Source organism: Macrotis lagotis, chromosome 1, assembly GCF_037893015.1.
Source record: "Macrotis lagotis isolate mMagLag1 chromosome 1, bilby.v1.9.chrom.fasta, whole genome shotgun sequence".
NCBI lineage: Eukaryota > Metazoa > Chordata > Mammalia > Peramelemorphia > Peramelidae > Macrotis > Macrotis lagotis.
The window spans coordinates 632,508,514-632,532,234 of NC_133658.1; the positions used below are offsets into that span (position 1 = coordinate 632,508,514).

At 33.5% G+C, this 23,721-nt stretch overlaps 1 long non-coding RNA gene across 8 annotated transcripts in view; it reads right to left on the reverse strand.

Moving 5' to 3' along the window:
* Positions 1–470: 470 nt before the first annotated feature.
* The window catches only part of LOC141507444 (uncharacterized), a 106,420-nt gene continuing 83,169 nt past the window's right edge, over positions 471–23,721 (reverse strand). For 3 of the 8 annotated variants that reach the window (XR_012474146.1, XR_012474139.1, XR_012474140.1), the window contains 3 exons: positions 11,780–11,864; positions 9,904–10,080; positions 6,695–8,050 (listed from right to left, as the gene is read on the reverse strand). This is a non-coding gene — a long non-coding RNA (uncharacterized LOC141507444). Of the gene's footprint in view, positions 1,181–6,694; positions 8,196–9,903; positions 10,081–11,775; positions 11,891–23,721 lie in introns of those variants that run through there. The other 5 variants (XR_012474143.1, XR_012474145.1, XR_012474141.1 and 2 more) reach the window with 5 other exon arrangements.

Consider the following 23,721-nt stretch of genomic DNA (forward strand, 5'->3'; position numbering starts at 1 on the left):
GATTTCATTTCTGACCATCTGACTTGCTTATTGATATTTCAATGATCTCCAGGAAAATACAAAATATATTAGATATATAATTTGTAAGTAACTTAAACCACATATTATATGATTATTGACTTAATTGCAGATTCCTGAGAAATGTCATATAAATTTCCTATCAGAATCAATTGTCAGATATTTTCTCTCTAAAACACATACATGATAAAAGAATATTGTCTTGACAGAAAAAGGACAGAATTTGATGCCAATATAGAAGAAATATGACATTTGAATCTCTGCAATACCTGTCAGTGGATCAGAGAGCTTTCTGAGTTTTTCTTTTTGATGTCACATTTTATGTTCATTCAAACTGGATTTTAAATGAGTTTGTGAAAATGATTTTTGAGTAAGACATATCAGTTTCTGACTGATCTATGAATAATATAATACTCACAGTCACTCAGGTCTGAAACCTTAGACTTCTTCCTTTCCTTTACTTCCCACTTTTAGACAATACCATTTTAGACAACAATCTCCTTTTTTTTTTGCTGTAATGTTGCAGTCTCTAATTTCACAGTTTCAAACCTGCTATCTTAGTATGGCATCTTACTTCCTTATCAAGGATGTTGTACAGTATAGTATTTAGAATGAATACTGGACATAAAGTTTAAACACCTGAATTTGAAGACAAACTCAGATGCTTACCAACTTCATGAACATCATCCACTCAGCTTCTTTCCCCTGCCATTTCCTTATATGTAAAATGTAGATAATAATAGAATCTACTTCACTGGATTCTCATGAAACTTTTTTTGCAAATGCTAAAGTTTTTTTTCATCAATAGTAACTATTCTCTTGAACATTTAAATAAAATATCCTAATTCTTTCCCATCATTATTCTCTGACTCTCATCCATCCTGCAGAGCTGTCTTTATGAAATATCATTTTCATTATATCACTTCATAACTCAAAATTCTTCAGCAGCATACTGGTTCAGAAGAATGGAGGAGACTACCCACAGATTGATTGGCCTCACATTTGAGGCCCTCTATAACATTTACCTTTATAGCTTACCTTCTTTATCTGTTAATGTAAGTTCTGTGCTCCAGAATTATACTTCAAATAAAGAGGTGTTTATAATTCAGCTGTATTCTGCTATGGTAATGATATTCATATGTGGAGTATTATAGCTTCATTTCTAGAAATCACATATTAAGAAGAAACAATCACAAGTTACAGAACTTCTCATCTTGAACAAAATGATATGTAGACTTGGGATCATGCCATTATACAATTGGTTAAAGAATCTAGGGATTTATATTACATGGATATTATAGTTGTTATAAAATATATGAAGAGAATGCCTTGATGAGCAGAAATTAAACTAATTTTTCTTTGCCCTGGGGGCAAGAATTCATCAGTCAGCATTTCAGAGTCAGATTTTGACTCAATGTATAGAAATTATTTTCCAGTAATTTGGGCTCCCTTTATTTCAAATGGTGATTTTTGAACTATAGTGAATTCTCAGTCAATGAAGGACTTTGGGTAGAAACTTCTCATGAATAACATAGAAATTATTTGAGATTTAAATGAAGGTTATGTTATTTATCAATTTTCAAAATATACCATGGAATAACAAAATATATGCCCTCTATAATGGAAGACTCTAGTCTTTGTAGTCTAAGAGGTGGCTATTGGCAAATTGTGACCAGATACTGGGATATGTGGGAAAATATTTTGAGAAAAGAAAAGATGCAGGGGTGAGAAAAACACCTATGGAAAGAACTTTGGATTTTATTTTTTTTGTTTATAGATTTCAAGAAGTTAACTTATATAAGATTTGTGGATGAGTAAAAACTTTCTATGAACCAGCAATTGGAAAATAATAGGCTGGATGACTTCTATAGTGTTTCTGGAATGATAGGATTCCTTTGGGATTTCAGATAAGTTGGTATACTTGACATCTCCAAAATATGTTTACCTTGATTTTCATGCTTTTGATCGTGTGATTAGAATATTTCTTGAATGTTCTCAAAAATCTCCAAATTTCAGGCAAGTAGTATATTATAACAAAAAGAGCACTCAACCTGGAGCATGAGAACATGAGCTTAATGCTTAACTCTGACACTCAAGATAGCTTTCTGATAAAAACAAAACACTGAACTTTCTAGAACTCAGTTTCCTTGTCTACAAAATTAGGATGATGGATGAGATGATCTCTTAAATATTCTTCAGCTCCATGTCAAAGTCCTTATAACTCAGAATTCATCTAATCCACCTTATACCTGGTGTAGAACCATCTTTACAAGATGACAAAAAAGTGTTCATTCAACATCTTCTTGAAAACCTTCAATAACGAACTTTCTCCAATAAGAAAGCAATTGCACTTTGGGACGACACTAATTATTAGGATTTTTTAAAAAATAGAAACTCATGTATTTCAGTACAAACTTCAAACTCCAGCTGTTCTATAAAGTCTTCCTTTATAAAGGTAAAGTGTTGATTCTTGCTTGTGAATCTTGTAGTAGAAATTCTATTGAATTTTTGTCCCAGACCTGCCACTATAAACAACTGTGTAAACGTGGAGAAATTATTTACTTGTTATGTGTAACAAATTGTATTAGGTTCTGGGGATAAATATTGGAAAAGATGAGTTCATTTTGGAATGGTACTGAGCCTGAGATACTCATAGAATATACAATTGGGGATGTTTTCTGTCAGTTTGAAATATGATCTATATTTCACTATTTAAGATATATGTATAATAAATCTATATGGAGTCTAGAGTTTAGATCTCTCGATCTCTCTCTCTCTCTCTCTCTCTCTCTCTCTCTCTCTCTTTCTTTTTCTCTCCCCCTCTCTCTCTCCAGGCTTCCTCTTCTCTCTGCCCTCATCTCTTTCATGTTTAATCTTTCCATTTCTCACTTCATTTGCTAATGTATACAAACATGAGCAGATCTCAGTCCTCAAAGAAAAGAAGTCAGTCCTGCCTTCATCACTCTCTAACTCCCCAATCTATTTCTTATTTTATATTGTTCCTCCCTTTCCCCATACTTCTTGGCTCAACTTTCTCAATAATCATTAAATCCTTTGCCTTATGGTTTATCCATGCAATGACTCTACTTACACTGCTCAATGATATCACCAAATTACTTCAGTTACCAAAACCCATGTCCCTTTCTAAATTCTCATTCACCTTGAACTTTATGTAGCATTTGATACTGTTGCTATTGTCTTCATTCTGAATACTGTTTTCCCTTTTAAGGTCTATGATATTGTTCTCAGTGGGTTGATAGCATACTGTACTTCACAGAGGGAGATGAATTCAAATTCATTATCATTTAGTTTTTCTCTGGACCCCAGTTTTCTCAAGTAAGGTTTAAGTTCTCTAAGGTTGTCGAGTTTTAAAGTTATGATCCTGTTTCTTATAGTTCTTTATTCTTTTTAACATCTTTCTCCTAGCATTCCAGAATTGTAGATCCTCCCATCTCTTCCAGTCATCTTGCCTCACTCTTGTCCTGGTAAAGAAGATCCAGCAGTTCTCAGAATGACTTCTGTCATTATCTGTATGTGCATGACTTCCACCAAGTTCTATTTATATGCATATATATATATATGCCTGCATTGTGTGTATAATTATGTATGTCTATTACCATTCATGTGCTTCTTCATACACATTCACACATATATGTGTGTACACATATATGTATATGCACATATACATGCACAAATGTGCATTGTCAGTATGTATAAATATCCATCAATGAATATGTGGGTACAACTACATGGTACAGTGGAGAGAGTACCAGTCCTGGAGAAAGGAAGATTCATCTGCTGAATCCTGAGTTCAAATCTGACCTGAGATGCTAGCTCTATGACCCTATGCAAGTCATTTAATCCTGTTTACCCCAGTTTCCACATCTGAATATTCTAAAGAAGAAAACAGCAAACCACTCCTGTACATGTATGTGCTTGTTTATATATTTATATGAGGACATCTTCTATATTATAGAGAATATTAGAGGTGATAGGAGAGGGCAGGATGATTTTTTTAAAAGAATGAGTAGATGGATGAAACAATGGAAAAATAGAGAGACTGAATCTGAGAGAGGAAGAGAAGCATAGTATGTGATGGGAAAGAGAAGAGAGGAGTAAGAGGGAGAATGCTACAGAGATTTCATTAATTAATGATTAATAGAACTAACTTCTAGGAAGAGACAGGCAGGGAGAGGAGAATGGAATCAAGGCCACAAGTCAAAGAGCTAACTAACCTAAGTAAAGAGTGGGGAAACTAACTTTTGATTTGAGGGCATAGAAGAAAAGATTTAATTCAACAAAATAATCTCAATAAATATTCACTGATCAATATCAGTATGTACAGAGGAGTGTTAAAGGCTGGGGTACAAATTGCAAAGTCCTAGTGGTGGTAGGTTCATACAGCAATACATTTTAAAGGGTCAAGGACTAGAAATCTGAGCATCACTGATTCAGAACCAGAAGAGATATCAGAGATAATCTACTACTTGTATTATTTAAGGCAGGTAAATTGCCTTTGGCTTCAGGTTCCCTAAGCATAAAATGATTAAATTTAACTTTCTACCATTCTACACTGCCTCAATGAACGAACACAACACTCAGGAAAGAGGCAAAATTATTACATACAAGAACATTTGGGGAGAGATGGAAAATTTGCCACAGGTTCTGAATACAGATTAGGAAAAAGTTACAAAAATTTTGGGCAATGACAACATATGGCTCTGCATGTATAGTCTCCTAAGGGGAGTACTTCACAGAGGATGACATTTGTTTAGTTATATAGGTGTAATTTTTTAAAAAGGCACCTCTCATGCATTTATGTAGTCATATGTAAAATTTTATTGAATTGTAATAATTTCTAAATAATTCCCAGGGAATGACCTATGCAGTCTTAAGGAGTAATGAAAATGATTAAATCTATCTACATTCCTCGTCTTGCTGAGCCTTCTTACTCTCAATGGCCTCCAGCAGCACAGTCATTCACTGTTACAATTTTAGAGTTGGAAAGTCTGTCTGTGCCTTCAGGATAACATTCCAGGCTCAACCACTACCTTCTACACTTATCTGTCCAGATTCAGTTTATGAGAAAGAAATAAAAAAGGTACTTTTCACTTAGATTCACTGACAAAAGGCGGGGGGGGGGAGTAGGAATGTTAAACCACTAAAATATAAAAAAGAATATAGGTAGGTAAAAGGGGAAAAAAAAGGAAGTTAACTGACAAAACAAGAGATAAAATAATAGAAGGAAAACTGAGCTCTTCCTACCACTTTACTTGTAATCCATCATAATAAGTCAACCAAAAATCAAGTCAATCAAAATGTGCTTTGCATTATATTGGAATGAATGGGCAAAAAAAATGATGATCTACTTCATAAGGTAAAAGATTTTTACATATGTAGAAACTAGGTAAGCAATTGTCAACAATGTTACAACTGAGATTTTTGTTTTAAGGCAAGGGAGTATCATTTAGATGAAATCCACATGCAATTAAAGACATTATCCCATGATATTGATAGTTCTCTTCAAAAATGAACAGCAACAATGACAAGTGACAGATCTCAGTACTAAGCAGATGTATCATGTAGTGTTTGATCTTGGACAAGTCACTTAACCTTCACAATGCTCCAGACATCAAAAAACTATAAATCATGGGGAGATTGATAACTTAAATTGGCATAGGTCATTTCCTCATCCATGAGTTTTCTCTAATGAAATCATGGTTTCCTTCCCCATTCCTATTCTTTTGTTGTCAGGAATCTACTTGACCTCTATGGCCCCTTCTATGATTCTATTACTACTCTAGATTGGTTTTCCAGTATTATGAAATATGAGTAATGCTCTTAACAGATTATATGGATTATAACTCCCTCAGTAATGGAATCTTATTTTTACTCCTCATTATTTTTAAGGCAAGCTTTTATTGATGCTTTTTATTTTTAATCAGTCTCCTTCAGTTTCCTTTCTCCTCCCAGAGAACCATCTATATAACAAATAGTATTTTTTTAAAAACAAAATAAAAAGAGGAAACATCAATAAAACTACATTGAAAAATGCCTGAAAATATGTGCAATATACAACATTTCTTTACTTTTTATCTCATGTCTCTTCTTTGAAGTTAAACATGTTCTTCATAATTCTGCAACATTCACTTTTGGGGTATGATTATGTGTGTATGTGTATGCATGAATGTGTATTGTGTGTGTGTGTATGTGTGTGTGTGTGTGGTTCTTTTGTAGTCCTTGTAGGGCCTAGTATAGTCATCAAAACTCTTTTAGCCCTATCCCCATTATGCCAACTAGGACAATATTGGGATATTGTGGTTCTATTTAAGGTTATCATGGATATCCAAACTTTTTACTCTTCTTTATTATATTCCCAGCATAAAACTTGTCAAGGGCCCATATAGAATTTAACCAAGTTGCCAATGAGTATAATAATGGAATGTAAGATTTCCACATGATTGGATTTTGAAAACAATATGCAACCTGTGGCCAGCAGGCTGGACACATCTGTGTATAAATACTTCTCATGTTTATTTATTTTAATTAATTATGAAAAACATAATTAGAAACTATAAACATAATTTTATTTATGTTTGCATTCTTCTCAGTGATAAAAATATTAATAGGAATATAATAGTTTTTATATATTTGTATTGTTATTTTACAAGCTATCTATACATTCATATATTTATAATTAGTTACCCAGTACCAAGCAAATCAAAATTTTCCTGAATTTAGACATGTTTCTAATAAAAGTAATAAAATCAAATGGTCATTTTTTTCTCCTTTCTCTTCTGTAAAAAGGGTATTAGAATTATAAAATGATGTATTGGCAGTGGTAGAGAACACAACAGGAATAAAAGTTGGAGGCAGAGGCAGAAAGGGGTATTAGAAATAGTTCTTAAAAATATAGGAGAGAGCATTGATAATGTTATGATGTTTAATTGATGTTTATAAGGTGCTTTGAGATTCCTGTGGAAGGGAGAATTGACATATACATTGCCTATAAATCAAATCATGAATTCAGTGCTATATAATCCAAGCATCTGTGATTAGATTTTTCTATCATTATCCAACAGTGCTCATTGGTTTTTATATATCAAGAATTTTTATTTAGGTAGTCATTTTCTTCCAAGCTCTTCTCAGAGCCTTTTACAAATGTTCCTTCAATCCTCATAAAATTCTATGAAGTGGCAGGTGGTAAGTATCATTACTCAGGCCTTTACATATGGCAAAGGTAACTGTGTGTACCCATTTACCTAAGAAGGTGAAGTAACTCACCTTAAAAAGAGTGTCTAGAATTTGTGCTGGGACATTAGTTGTTTTTAGATTAATTGAACTTAAAAGTTCAATTAATATTGTGAATTTTTGCCTTTAAAAGTCATCTGTATCATATACATCATCTAAATCTTCTTTATTTGTGAAACCCACAGTTAAGTCAGGAATATCTGACATAAGTTTGCTCCAGTGTTTTTCAGTAACATTTTTAATATTCAAAATGTGAACCTTATTATGACATCATTTTACAGAATGCCCATTTTTTTTAACATTTATAGCACTTCTTTCTTTAAGCTAAATGTCCTCTATAATATCTTTTCATCTCACTGCATTTTCAGAAACCCATTTAAGGATAGCGGGTGAAGTATGTCTATATTCCTATATTCCAATTCTAAATCCAATACAATAAATTTTTCTGTATAAAAATATGCAATACTATTTATTTCTACATGCCAAGAATATTTAAAAAATATTTTTGCATAATGACTACTGACCTAACATTAGTAGGATATATGTGTTGAATAATTTTAATGATATCTTTATAATATCTTTTACATATGTCATTTTCTCTTCTCTTTCCCTGGTGCAGATGCTTATTACCTCATGGTAATTTTTCTGGTGATGAAGTCCAGAACAGTAATCAGGTGGTAAATCATGAGAATTTCTTGGGTGCTCTTCTTAAATGGTGGAGGATTCTAGAGGAGCCCTCTATTATTCATCCTTGACACTCTCCAGTCAGAAGCAGGGGATACTGAAGAGGAAAGAGTTTCAGAATTAATTTCATCTTGCAGAACGATGACTTTCTGGTGATGATGAAGTCAAGGAAAGCAGTCAGGTAGTAACTGATCAATGATAATGGATATATTTCATTTGTTGGTTGAGACCATACCAATAACCTGCAAAATGAGGGAGCAGAATTACATAATCTCTAGGGGCACTTCTATATCTGCTACATTATTATATCATTTTATATGTGGTGATTTAGAGCTAACAGGTGTTTGTTTTTCCCTTGGTTATACCAATGTTAATCAGGTTTGGAGTTTCAAGGAACATAGGCATAGGCTTAAATCAAATTGAGCTAGCTAAATTGTTTTTTTGATAATGTGCAAAGCAATTTAGTGGATGCACTCACTAATAATGGCACAAGACTCTCTTCACCTCACTACCATCTCTTAGTCCCTGCTTTAGTCTGCTGTGGAAAAACACACAGTCTGCTCCAAGAAGACTGTGACATTTTATACCATGGTAGAAAAATGGTTTCAGAGTCTATTTTTTAAAACATTGATAATATCCATCAGAGTAAGCAAATAAGACTAAGCAAATGAGTTAGTAAAAAATGCCACTTTAGAGCCAGGGGCTTCCGTCATAGACTTGCATTAGTCCTTTTTAGACTGCACCCCCTCTGCATATATCTCTTCATCTCTCATGGATAGGCTTAAACTAACAACATTCTAACATATCTGGGCAAGTCACTTAATCTCTTTGAGCCCCCAGTCCCTCATTTGTAAAATGAGCTTAATAAAATCACCCTCCTACAAAATTCAAATAAGATAAGTAAGAAAAGATGTTTACAAATCTTAAAATTCTATGAAACATTATTATCATCTTTGTTATCTTCAATCATTTCTATCAGAGGGTCTCAGGCAATTATGGAGTGTTCTATCCGCCATAGATTATTAAAAAGAAATCAATTTTTTTTTTAAATTTTAATTCTTTCTAAAGTTCATTAAGGGAAACAGGCAATAATGAACTTAACTGAAAATCTATTTTGGAAATCTTTTACTGAAAGATGATTCTGGTTTTAACCTTTGAAGTGTTTCCTAGATGAAAAATATACTAGAAAGGAACTGATTTAGGTATAGACCTGTCCTTTCAATTTCAGTTCTTAATTCAATGGTTCTGGTCTTAAAGGTGTCACCTAAAATAGTCTAGGATTATGGCACAGAAAGGTTAAGTACAACTTCCAGTAAGTTATTTTCATGCAATTAATAAAGTGAAGGGAATAGTTATATGTAAGTGCCTGCTTTTTTCCCCAGGGATTATATTTTTAAATTTCAAGTTAAAGATTTACTATGTATTTGATTCCATAGATAGATTTAGAAATGTGTTACAATCTGAGTAAAAATTAATTTTGTTTCCTTTGCTTGAAACAAAAAAAAACTGGAAAGAATGGCATTGCTAAGATAAAAAACATTTGGATTGAAAATTAATTACTAAGCAAAATATAAATTGCTGCTGACACAATGATTTTAATATGAGGTAAATCTTTTATAAATCATTGCTATAGAATATTGTGCTACATAGGTGGTACAGGAGATTGAGTACTGGACCTAGAGTCAAGAAACTGAATCCAAATATGACCAGATACAAATCAGCTGGGTGACCTTAAGCAACTCATTTAATCCTTATTTGCTTCAATAAAATGTAAAATAGAAATAATAACAGCACCTACTTCCCAGGGCTGTTGGGAGGATCAAATAAGATAATAAATGTAAAATAATTGGCACAGTATCTAGGACATAGTAAGTGATATATAAATGTTAACTATTATTATTGTCTCCATCATTAGAGTATGATCCCCTTGAGGGCAGGGACAGCTGTTACCTTTCTTTTCATTCCAAGCACTTGGCTCAAGGTCTGACATGTAGAAGAAACAGAAAATATTTGTTGACTGATAGTACAGGATCCAAGTTAGAGAGAAATTCTGTGTAGTTAGTTAAAATCCTCCAGATGGTCCTATTTTCAGATGATATCAAGTGGGTTGCATCAACCTGCAAAACACTGTGCATCCATTACCATTCAGAGTAATCTGGTGTATCATTTACCAAAGAAAAACCAAGTAAATGAAGATTCATTGTTCAAATTATGACATTCTGTTAGCAGGTAAACCATGTGGAGAGCTAGTCTATCAATAGGCATAGATATGTTTAGATGAGCATATTTGTACAGCAAATGGATAATAAATTGGATGTAGAAGGAGACAGGAGAGTAGACTAATTATTGTCATAGGCAAATTACAAAGCTACTTTTGTGATCTCCAAAACCCATCTCCCCCAAAATGTTATTTTTTAAAATTCCATTATTTTACCAATGGTGTTATGTGATTGTGAGCTATGGAATAATATACTCTGAAGGGTTGAATAAGTACCATTCAAAGATCAACAAGAAAGAGCTTGTTCTGGAAAATAGAGTGAAACATAAATGAATAAAGATTTTTGAAACATAAAGGATATCATCACAGAAATCTGTGACCCAAAAAGATAGGCTATTTATATGGTAGTAATGATTGATGATGATGAAAGGTAGCCTGCTGGACCTGGAATCATGAAGACTTACCTTTCTGAATTCAAATCTGGCCTCATTCACCTAATAGCTGTGTGACCCTGGGCAAATCACTTAACCCTGTTTGCCTCAGTTTCCTCATTTGTAAAATGAACTGGGAAGGAAATAGCAAACTAGTTCAGTGCCATGGCTAAGAAAAACATCAAATAGGGTCATGAAGAGTTAGACACAACTGAAAAATAAAGCTACTGAAATTCTAAACTTAAAGAATTAAAAGAAAATTTGAAGAATTAAATGTAGGGTATATAAAATTTTATATATTTTTATCTCATTTGATCAATGAATAGCCAATAATAGAGCTCAACCTATATTTGTGTACTAAATATAAAGCATCAGCAGTCAACACTCCTGACCTTTTCCATCTCACACTCTGGAACTCACTTATTTATTGGACCCCAGTTCCCATGGATTCCTATACCAACTCTTGCAAGTTGAGACAGAATAAGAAGTGTCCTCAGATGAATGAGTACTACTTCTAGGGTACTTGGAGCAACCTTAATGTAGGATCAAAGCATAAGTGCTTTTAATTTATACAAAGCAATAATTTTTAAATATGGAGCATGCTTAATAAATAAGGAAGACAAATAAATCATTTGCTCAATAAGAGGGGAAATGAGGAATAACTACAACATCACAGTCCATTCATAAACTTGGTCACACATTCCATAGCTCACAGTCACATATGTACTAATGTCTGTACTTCAATGTCTTACAAATATACTAGTGTCTGAAGAACAGAATGGACACTCCCTTATCTAAAATCAGGCTGGGAAGTATATGAGTAGGGAAACCCACGTGAATGGGTCAATTCACTAGATAGCTCCACCTATCATCTGCATTTCTTTGCTATCTGGTCCCCTTCTATTCCTAGAAGATTGTCTGTGGGATACCATGATAACTTTGAAACTATGCAACATTATATTATTCTAGTAAAGTAGCAGGATTACATTCTTTCAGTGAAACATCAGCCCAAAGCCTGGGGTCAGAAGCTTTCCAGGTCTGTCCCTAAATGAGAACTGAAACAATGTTCAGTCATTTAAGAAAAAAAGTTGTTGCCATAAGTTGAAAGAGTTGGAAAATTTCTCAGTTTTGCTCTTTGATTTCTCATGTTATAGATGGCAAAAAAAAGTTTACCTACTCTTCGTAAGGCAAAAGGATTCTGCTTTTCTCCAATCAGCTCCAGCATATCCTCAGAACTTTTGGCTTTATTTAACTCTCAGGATCTAGGTGATGGCAAAATGGTTAGAGCCTTGGGCACAAATTGAAAAGATAAGAGTTCAAATTCAGTCTCAGACACTTACTAGCTAAATAAAATTAGTCAAGTTATTTAACCTCTGCCTGTTCTAGTTTCCTTACTTGTAAAAAAAAAATTCACCTCCCAGGGTCATAGTGAAAATAAAATATTTTAATATTTGTATAACACTTTATAAATCTTAAAAGTGTTATAAATAGTAGTTATATATGTAAATTATTATAAAATATAGACTTTTATATCATCATGGTACAATTATCCTTACACTCAAGATTTTGCTTCCTCCAGTGAGTTTTCAGAAGTTGTAAAGATCACCTGACTTCAGTCAACTCTCTCAGCTATACAACTCCATGCAATGAATCTCATCTTTTAATTACCCCCCTCACCCCTTATGCAAAAGGAGCTTTAACATAAACAAGGAATACTGCAATCAGGTTGGATGAAACCCCCCTAAATTATGGGAGGACATGATTCAGCCATAAATGATAGGCAGAAATGGATGAGGTCATGGATTCACTTGCACATTAGAATACAATTAAAGCCAAGCAGCAGCACTTCCTAAGACAGCGAAAAAAACAGTTTAGGAAAATTCGAATTGCTTTAGAATGATTATCATTACTGGTTTTTCTGAGAGCCCTGTTAGATGAAATCCATGTAGAAAATAGCAAGAGTTATAAGTAGTAATAGTACAACTGCTATGCACAGAGAAATAGTATAAATGTTCCTTGAAGTCATCTACTCCAATGGGATTTGTAGTGGCATGCTCCTTCTACTCTGGCAGTGAAGTTTTCGAGTAATTCCTACAAAAAAGTAACATAATTTTATTATACACCTTTGATAAATGGCAAATGTCACTGCTTGTGGAGGAAGTGTGGGAGAGAGTCAGGTCTACCTGGAAAATAACATTATGAGGGGCAGTTAGGTGGTGCAGTGGATAGAGCATGGGCCCTGGAGTCAGGAGGGCCTGAGTTCAAATCCGGTCTCAGACACTTAATAATTACCTAGCTGTGTGGCCTTGGGCAAGTTACTCAACCCCATTGCCTTGCAAAAAGAAAAGAAAATAACATTTTGCTTTTGATTTCTATATCAAGGTAATTGATTCAATAATAAGAGGAAATTGATAATCCTAGATATTAAGGTAATGGTAGAACATCTAGCCTCCTTCAATGAATTCGAATCAACTTGTCCTGATGAATTATATTCTTGTGTTCTGAAAGAATTGTCAGAGTTAATTGCTGAGTCAGTCTCAGATATTTTTAAAGATCTTGGAACCTGGAAAAATAACTACATGTGAAATATGAGAAAATGCCTCATTTTTTAAAAGGGGAAAGAATAGAGTCTGCACACTATTGAACAATGAACATGATATAAATTACTAAGAAAATTCTGAAATGGAAGATGGTTGATAAATACACAGAAAGGAAAGACATGATTATGTTGAATCAGCAGGGTTTGATCAAGAAGAAGAGGTCATGCCAGATTAATCTCATTTCCTTTTTTAGAAATATTGTTAAACTATTAGATTGAAGGGAATGTTAAACATATAGTTTAGCTATAATTCCTTGGCATCCTGTTATTTAAATATTTGTCAATGATTTAATTTAAAAATGAAACTCAAATGATTTAATCATTGAATGTACAGATAACAACAAAATCAGGATGTTTGGTCCCAGAGGACAAAATTGGGAATAATGGTTGGAAATTGCAAAAAAATTTTTAAAAAGGATTTAATAAAGGCAAATTTTGGAGTAATGTCTAAATAGGAAAAAAAATAAATCTTCCCATCTAATTGAGTTGTTCAAAGTCTACTATGAGGCAGAGTGGATTTTTTCATCTTAAAGCACTTCAAGCAGTGCCTAAATGTTTTCTTATCTGGTATATTATAGTGGAAATTTCTTTCACGCTTGGGTTGAACTAGATGATACTTGAGGTCCTCTCTAGATCCTAAATTCTACAATTCCTTGTAGGTTATGTGCTTTAACAAAATAAAACTAATCAACAAAATCAGACATTTTAATAGACAAACAAGACAAAGGATCATAGAGGAAACAAAACTTTTGCTACATGAAACTAATTATAAGACTCATGACCACACAAAACTACTTCAGTTTTAAAAAAGATAAGAATTTCTCCCTGAAATGGAAGTATTCACAAATTGCTTACCTTTAATAATTTTTGGCCTTGGGCAGAACTCTGATTACTGTGTTAGCTTTAGCTCCAGTGACAACAAAAAAATATGAAATAAAACTTATTCATTAATATTTTTAAATGCATTACTCTCACCAACAACAATAGAAGAAACATTTGAACTATACTCCCTTGTGATACCTGAAGCATTCATTGTGTAAGTAGTGAATGAAATAAAAGGAGTCAAAACTGGAGAGGGGGGGGAACTACTGTATCTAACCAAATACATGCAGAAAAGGTTTATGCTTAAGGACACAATTGAAAAGCATTCCTAGATCAATTTTCAAAACTTCTAAGTTAAAAAGATTTCAAAAGAATGAAAAGGATCACAGGTAGAACTTTGCCAGAAGAAAATAAAAAACCTCCAAAAAGATTAGTGTTAATACACTCATTTGCTTTTTCATCTTTATGAAACCTTAAGAGTTTTCCCAAAAGAAACAAGAGAAAGGGAAAAAAGCAGACTTTCATAAATTAATTTTTATAGCAGATCCCATATTTGTAATACAAAAATTACTGAGAACTTTAGAGAATGTAAAATTCCATGAGATCTAACCATTTATTGTTTCTTAATTGATTTGAAAGAAGAAATTAAAGTCTTGAAAACTCTTCTCAGACAAAGGTACCTCTCAAAAACCATTAAAATTAGACAAAATGTTATGGTAGGTATAACTAAAGAAATAGCAAGCAAGACAACAAGCAAGAAGTTCCTAATATATAAACATAAGGTGTTTATCAGTGTCAAGGAGAATTGTTAGCTTTATTCTTTGGTGGAGATGATAGCAGATGACATTGTAGTAACTAAATATACAGATGCATAGATTTAGAATAGGAAGGAAGCTTAGAGAACAGATGTAGAAACTGAGCCCAGTTGTGGTTAAACAATTCACCCAAGTTTTACAATTAATAAGGATCTTTGGTAGAACTTGAAACTATGTTTTCAAAAAAAAGGAAACCAGTTCTTCCCGATTCAAATAAAATGCCTCAAGTACTATGCCATGCTTCTAATAACAGCAAGTTCTTGAACTAATTTATTTGTAATACACAACTCTGGAAAAGAAATTGGTATAACTTTCCCTGTCAGAAAAGTTAAATTAATTTCTAAGACTATAGCATAAAGCTTAGTGGGGCAATACATTCATTTAATACATCAATGCAATTATTTTGTTTGGATACTAAAGTAGATGATGATCTTGTCCTCTAAATGAATAGGATAAAGAGATTAGTTTGGATCACATTTGGGATGTTATGTGCTTCCAATTATATGTCCTCTCCCTTATGCAGATCAAAGGTCTGTGAAAGTCTATTTCTTTAATGCTACTCTTCTCCTAGAAATGCTACAGGTCAGAAATCATGAGAGACCAAAATCTTTTTTTTTTAATGACACTTTATTTTTAGTTTTTTCAAGGCAATGGGGTTAAGTAGCTTGCCCAAGGCCACACAGCTAAGTAATTATTAAGTGTCTGAGGTCAGATTTGAACTCACATCCTCCTGACTCCAGGGCCAGTGCTCTATCCACTGCGCCACCTAGCTGCCCCGACACCAAAATCTTGAGGCAAAATAGTCAAAGGTTTGAATAGCCAAAATGATAATGGAAAGCTGGGTGATGGGCAAAAGTAGACAAGGGCTTGCTATAGATCTTATTTTGTGTGTTAGCAATGAAATAAATGATATCAAGGACAAGGAGATATAATGATCATGTAGTGAGAATAAAAGATAACTGATGTTATCACTAGTATATTATAGTGTGTATATATATATATTTACACACATACATTTTTATGTGTATGTATATATGTATATTATATTAGACACAAACACAATGAAAGGAAGATTTCTAAAATTTGTTGAATGGATATTCTATGGAAGACATGTGAATTCAGTAGCAAGAGTGCACTTCACAAGCAGTAGGTGTATACAAGAGATGTAATTTACTTCAGTGGAACATCAGTTTCATCACTGATGAAATAATTAGTCTTTCTATCTTTCAAGTCACAAATATGTGGTTTTCTCAGTAATTGCATGGGAAAGTTTTAGGTTTATAGAATTAAATTGACAAGATATCAGCTACTTTTAATAGAAACACACTTATATTGGTATAGTATAGGAAAAACTATTGTTTATGACTAAAACAATTTCCTATCCAAAAAAAAAGATTGATCTTGTGTCCAAGATCAAAATAAGAACTTGAATAGAATCCTGCCACAGTAGATTCCAATATTCAGTTGCCACAGGGAGACATAGACTTTCCTCACAATATGTGTGAGGCCCAGAGGTGCTATATTTAAAACTACATCAGCATTTCTATTAAAATCCAAGATTTTCAGGGGTTTATGACTAAGCTATAAAATTTGTATTTGATAGAAAGGCGGAATTGAAGGTCTCTATGGAGATTGTTGTCTTCCCTTTTCATATAAAATTAGTGTGGCCATTTGTTTTCTTTATGTGATTCAAAACACTTCAGCAGAGCAAGAAACTCAGGTAGCTGTAATAGTTTTAAAATATATCAGCACTCTAGAGAGATTTTAAAAAAATCTCTTAGCTAGTTATGGTTTTCTTAAGGCCTTCCTTCCTGAATTTTATCATTGGAAGCTAAGAGCACAAAATTTGAGTAAAAAAAAAAAACCTAAGTAATCTGAGATTTAAAAATGACAACAGAACCAAATAAGACTAAAAGTTTTGCTTCATTTATTTCAAAATAAGACATTTTTTATCTGTAACAGAGAGGCCCTGAATCATAAGTGCTGAGTTCTGGTTTTAAAAGTTTTTCTTCCCTCATTCAATTTGAGTAAGTTCAACAATACTGAGGTCCTACTTTGTTCTCAGTATTGTGTCTGGCAGCATAAGTCATGTTACCTTCCCTTTCTATTCTATTGCAATGATGGCATTAATGTAATAAAAATAAATAAAGGATTTCTGTCCTCTTATCCTGCAACATTTAAGAGTCTAGCCTAAATATTAGGTGTTCTAGAACAATGATCAGCCAATTTTATAATACCCATAAATGAAATAAAATTCAATTCAACAATTAAATACACATTGAAAATATATGTGCTGATAACTTTTAAAGATGCACTATTATACTAATAATTTTATGTATATTATAAAGTTTATATACAATCCAAATTTTTAAAAGCATCAGAGAGTGATAATTTTTTTTTATTTGGGTAGGTAAGTGGCATAGTAAAGAGGTGTCAAACAGTCAGTTTGCAGTTTAGCCTGAATTAAATTAAAATGAATTTGGGAAATATCTAACAGAATAAATAAAATGCCATGAAACACAGATAATATTAATGTGTAGTTTTCTAAATCACTATGAATGCATAAGAATCCTTAAAAATGTTTTAGTAGACACCATTACTATTTTACTTTTACAGCACTGATATGGTAGAATTGCGTGCTAGACTTGGAACTGAATGATATAAGTTCAAATCCTGAAACATATCCTTAATTATGTGACCTGAGCAAGTCATTTAAATTTTGCTAGCCTCAGTTTTCTTATCTATAAAAGAAGGATAATTAAAATATCTAATTCACAGGGTCTTTGTGAGGATAAAATAACATCTCTTAAGTGATTTGCAAACTTTCAATTGCCATATACTAGTTATTGTTGTTGTTGTTGTTGTTATTGTTTCATCCTGGGGTCAATTGTGGTCTTGCGGTACCTAAGTTGGGGGGTGGGGGGCATGATGTGGAATGGTCAAACATGTGCTATTAAGAAAGCAGTTTTGGCTGCTTCACTTTACAGTTTAGGATGAATAGGAGTCTTGAGGGAGCTGACCTCATGCATCTTTTCTTTCGTAGTTGGAAGCCAGAAATACCCAGAGAGACAATATTTGAAGAGTACTCAAAGACTGAAGGTTACTTGGGACTGGGGATACTTATGTATCTGTACTATCTTATTAAGTAGGAATAGAGGTTTCTTGAAGATAGAATGGGGGCCTTATAACTGTCTCTAGTTCTTAGTCATTCAGTGCCTTGTATAGTAGTTCAAAATAACTAGGGTTCTAATAGATATCAAGAGCGTGTATTTAGAGATGAAAAGAAAATGAAAAGTCATCTAGTCCTTCACTTTACAATTTTGAAAACTAAGGCGGAAAATTATAAAATGACTTGCACAAAGTCACACTTAGATAGCCAATTCATGATTTGAACTCAGATCCTCTGCTTCAAATTCAGAGTTCTTTTGAATGTACCTTAAGTTATCACCTTTAAAAAGAACTTTCAAATCCATCTTATCATTTGATCCTCATAACAGATCCAGGGAAGTCATGATTTAAAGAATAACTGACAAAAGGAAGACAAATTAGAAAATTTTGCAAAAGTTTGCAAATCACTTAAGATTTTATGAATGAAGGCTCTGTTTATATTTCTAGGGTAAAGTATTATTTATTCATTTATTTAGACATCCAATAAAATAGTAATAAGGTATTCAAGTTAAATAAGTATGCTCTGCTTTAAGGTCATTAGTAATAAATTTTACATTATTCTGTGTATGGGATATTCAAGGAGGACTAGTACTAACGGTATGAGAACTTGCAAAACATTTTTAATGGTTCACCTCTGATATCCATCCAGTAACTCTTATCTGTGGCTCTGTGAAGTTGTAGCATGAGCAACAGTCATTCACCAGTAAACCATCTTGGCAGATGGGCTAAACCAGGTTGATTGTAATCTACAGACCACAAACTTGTTGGTGAGTTAGAAGGGTATCTCCTTCAAGTGTGTGAAGATTTCCTGAGGAATGGGTAGATGAGAACATTCTGTTCTAACAGCCACGATGGCATCTGAGGGAGTTGCTGTGGAGCACTTAGAACCTGACTAGGCATCAAAAACACCATGGTCATATGTTGTATCTGGGCCATGACCAGTCATCTTGACTTTTGTCCTACTACCAACTTGTATGACTAAAGAAGTTGCACCTCTGCAACTCTGCCTTCAATTCAATTAAATCCAATTCAAGCATTGTCAAGACATCATCCTATAATATCATTCTTATTCAAAAATCAAGGACAAACAGCATCGACATCAATCCTCCTATGTTCCTTTAATCTTAATCAAGAAGGAAGGAGAAAGAGAGAAAGCAAAAAAGGAAGGGAGGGAAGAAGGAAGACAGAAAAGCAGACAAAAAGGAAGTATTTGTTAAGAGCCTACTATATGTCAAGCATTTTGCTAAGCATTTACAAAAATTATCTCATTTGGAAGCTATTATTATCTCATTTTACAGTTGAGAAAACTAATATAGAATTTAATAGATTTGTCCAGGGTCCCAAAACTAATAAGTGCCTGAAGCTAAAATTAATCTCACTGAGTCTGTGGTCAGGGATCTTATCTTAACTATGGTCCTGGTCAACTCCACTTTGACTGATGGCTATTTCTGAACTTTGTGGCTAGCTAAATGTTTTATGGCCCTGTGAAAGACATTTTCCTATTTAACCAAATCCCAAGATTTTGTTCTTCCTGACCTTCATTGTTCTCTGATTGCCCCTCAAATACCAAAGTAACTATGAGTTTTTAATTTCTCGAGTTTTGTATTCCATAGAAGAGAACCAGTAAAATACTTTTACTCCAATCATAAATGCTTATTTAGAAAAGGATTTGTACTTGTAGCCTCTGAGATGCCTTCTAACTCTATTATAAGCCCTGGAATTAGGAGAACCTGAGTTCAAATTTGACCTCAGACACTTGATACTTACTACTGTCTGACCTTGGGCAAGTCACTTAACGTTGATTCAGGGCATCTCCAGTCATTCTGTTCCATATCTGGTCACTTGACCCAGATAGTTCCAGAGGAGAAAATGAGTCTGGTAATTTAGCACAGCCCCCCCTCACTCAAATTCTATACACGTCCATGTCAAGGGACCACCTTCCTGATGTCATGGTTTTCTCTGAGAATGAAGGACAAACAACAGCAACAACATTCTTATTTAGTCTAACATTTGCTTCTTTTTCATTAATGTTAGAAAAAAATGTAAATAACCATTTGTTTGGGATTTTTTTGTTATTGAATCTATGATTTCATTTGTATAGAGAATTCCCTCAACCAAACATAGATGAGTTCCTGTTTCAGGGAGTTGCATTCTGGGAGCACCTTATGAGAGGTGAAATCACTTGCCCAAGGTCACACAGTCAGTAGGTGCCATAAGTGACCCATTCACAGGTCTTCCTCACTGTGAAAATAGTTTTTATCCACTACACCATACTATCTATCAAGCTTAACAAATATTAAATGAGATTTTATAATGAACGTAACTCTTTAAAGAGGGCAATTAAATCTAAAACTTCAGTCACTTATTCCCAGTTTGTTAAGGTAGTCACCATGATCTTTATGATCTCTTTTTAGTGGCTCAATCCCAAGAGTTTTAACTTCCTTCAGCTCTGCCAAAAGGTGGAAAGAACACTTTAATTTCTGCTATCCTACGTAGACAGAATATTCTTCAGCATTTTGAATATCTTTACACAGTTTGTCATTTTTTTTACATATTATGTCTTGTATCACAGCTAAATGACTGAAAGGGACCTCCAAATTCTCTGTGCAAAGTACAGACCAGGACAGATGATGAATACTGAATACTTATGGAATGTTTCATTTCTTAGGGGAAAAAAATCAATGAAGCATTTCCTGACCAGATTAGTTCCAAAAGAAAGAAGGGTCAGAGGGTCCCTGACTTTGAGGAGAGGTGGTTGGTATGTCTAAGTAATTTCATGGTGCCAAAAGGTGACAGATTTCTTGGTAGTTTACTACTCTCATATATGTGGACCAAATGTATCATGACACATTTAAACACTGTATATAGAGAGATATGCAAAGACAAAGTCTCATTCCTTTAGGATTACAAACTTAGCACATTTATTTTGTCTCCAGGGAAGAAAATTTTGATAAGCCAGTAAAGGATGACAAGAATAGAAGAGCTTGGGGCAGCATAGATTGGAGAGATAGAGCTATGTAGGTGAAGGCATATATATGTTGTTGAATGTACCTTATTTTTATAGGGATTGAAATGAGATACTCTCTGAGAGAGAAAGAAGAGCTTACCTTTTCACTATTATGAAAAACCTATTAAGTTCACAAATTAGGAAATCTGATTTGGGATTGTGATCCAAAACCTCTATCAATTCCTTTTCTTAATCCCAGAGGTTTCTTTGCTATTGTCCGCAGTATGAAAGAAGCTGCTAACTGAAGCTTGGGAACATTTATCAAGACTACTGAACAGTGTTCTGTCATTTTTCATTTTTGTTCAACTCTTCATGACCCTATTTGGGGTTTCCTTGTCAAAGATACTGGAATGGTTTATCATTTCCTTTGCCAACTCATTTCACAGATGAGGAAACTAAGGCAAACAAGGTTGAGTGACTTGCTTGGTTAAGTGACTTGTCTGAAGCCAGACTTGAACTCAGAAAGATGAGTCTTCCAAACTCCATGTCTAACATCTTATTCACTGCACCACCCAATTGTCCACTGAACTAAAGGAGAAAGTAAAGAGAAAGTAAGAGGTGGTAGTATGGCATAGATATAGGAGTTGGAGTCATGAAACATGGGCTTAAATCTCTGCCTCTGATGCTAGTTCTGTGACAATGAATTAACCTTTCTGAATTTAATTTTTTTCTGCTACTGAAGTTTGACTCTGTCAAATATGTTTATCTGTTTAAAGAATTCCCTAAAAAGTTAAGAGAAACAACTACTGTGTGCTTTCATAAGGACTAAGAAAAAGAAAGAGGTAAGACAGATTCTTGAATGAAATTGACTTAAAGGAACCAAGAACAGAATAATGGCATAAACTCAAAATATAAAAAGAAGAACAAATCAAATACTTGGTCCCCTTCACTTAACCTGTGTTTCTGGATTATTTTATTTTTAATAAATGACTTTTAAGCTCCAATTATACTAGAAAGAAGTAGAATCATCTTTGTAATTCTATTTATAATCTTTACTACAACCTCTGGAGAAGAGGTTTTAACAAAATAACCCCCTTTTAACATCTGAACTCATAATAAATTCCAAAAACAGAGAATTAGGCAGTAGGAATTGGCTACTCTAAGGATAAGGCTCTTTGAAGAAGTGACATGACATCAGAGTAAGCATACGGAAATTGAAATCTGGAGGCTTCATCCAATCCTAAACTATCTGAGCTAAACCAAGTATTTAACCTCTCAGTGAGAGTTAAATACCCATGAATAAACTGGGGCTATTAATGTCTTTCCCTACCTGTCTCATATGGGTAAGTTTGACCCATGTAGAATTAGCTTGTCATTTTGTATTTTATTTCAAAGGTTTTAAAAAAAGGCAAATAAGATAATAACTAAGAAACTAGCTTCAACATTCTCAATCTATTTTGAAAACTTAGGATACTGCAAGGAAGACATATTTGAAAATAAGAAGGGATTTGTTTGAAAGAATGTGATGGAGAATAATAGAGGAGAAAATCAGAAAGCATAAAAATGAAGAATCAGGGAAAGTATAATTGTAGTACTAGCAGAGGAAGTCTAGACCCCAAAATGGAAACTATAGATTTGTGGAAGAGATTCTTCTTTCTTTAAGACATAAAGGAAAAGTAGAACTAGGGCAAAAGAGAGGATATAGGGATTGTTCTACATAATCTGATGGCAAAATAAATGAATAGAGCGTTATTCATTTAATCGGACCATAACCCTATACTTCTATAGAAAGCTACATTGCTTGGAAAACTTATAAATTACTACACTATTAAAGTCACTTTATGTGGTTAGAACTCATTTGTATCCAGAATGTCATCCTGTCCTTGGAAACTCTAAGAATGTCAGATCTGGCTACAAAGGGTTTGAGGTTCCTCCAGGGCCTGTAATCTATTGAAAACATTTTGTATTTTCAGTCTTCACATCATGCTATTTTCATAGGGTCCACACAATCTTGTGTTTTAGTTTCCTTTTCTGCTGTTGATTGCCCAAATCTTATTGAATGTTCATATTTATTGATATCCCTCTCAAATCAACCTTGCTTTGAAGTTACCCTCTAAGAAAAATTGTGTAACTCTGTATTGTATAGTGAATAATTCCTCATGTAATTTCTATATATTGTCACCTTTCCAACTTGTTCTCCTCTACCTAAAAGCCTATTTTTTAAAAACCCTTTCTGATTTTAAGGTTTGTTCTCACAAACAACACTCGCAATAGTTTTGAAGAAGCTTGCAAAATTCAAAATAATTGCAAAATGAGAAAAGTGAAGATTAAAAACAAAACATAAATCATATCAGAGGATAGAGAGTGGATATTAAATAGATGTTACCAGGGTGGCTAGGTGGTACAGTGGATAGAGCACCAGTCCTGGAGTCAGGTGCACCTAAGTTCAAATCCGACCTCAGACACTTAATAATTACCTATCTGTGTGGCCTTGGGCAAGCAACTTAACCCTATTTGCCTTGGCAAAAACCTAAAAAAATAGATATTACCAAGAGTATGGAATAGTTTTAAAAATCCAACTTTGTCAGTTCTTGACTTTGCTGTGTAACTTGTACAAATAAATTATCTGAGATTCAATTGCTTCATATATAAAATAAAGATAATAAGTCTTTCACTATATACTGCTTCGGGTTGTTGTAAGGATCAATTAAAATCATGTATCTAAGACAATATGTGACTGCATGTCAATTCTTTCTGTGGGACATTGA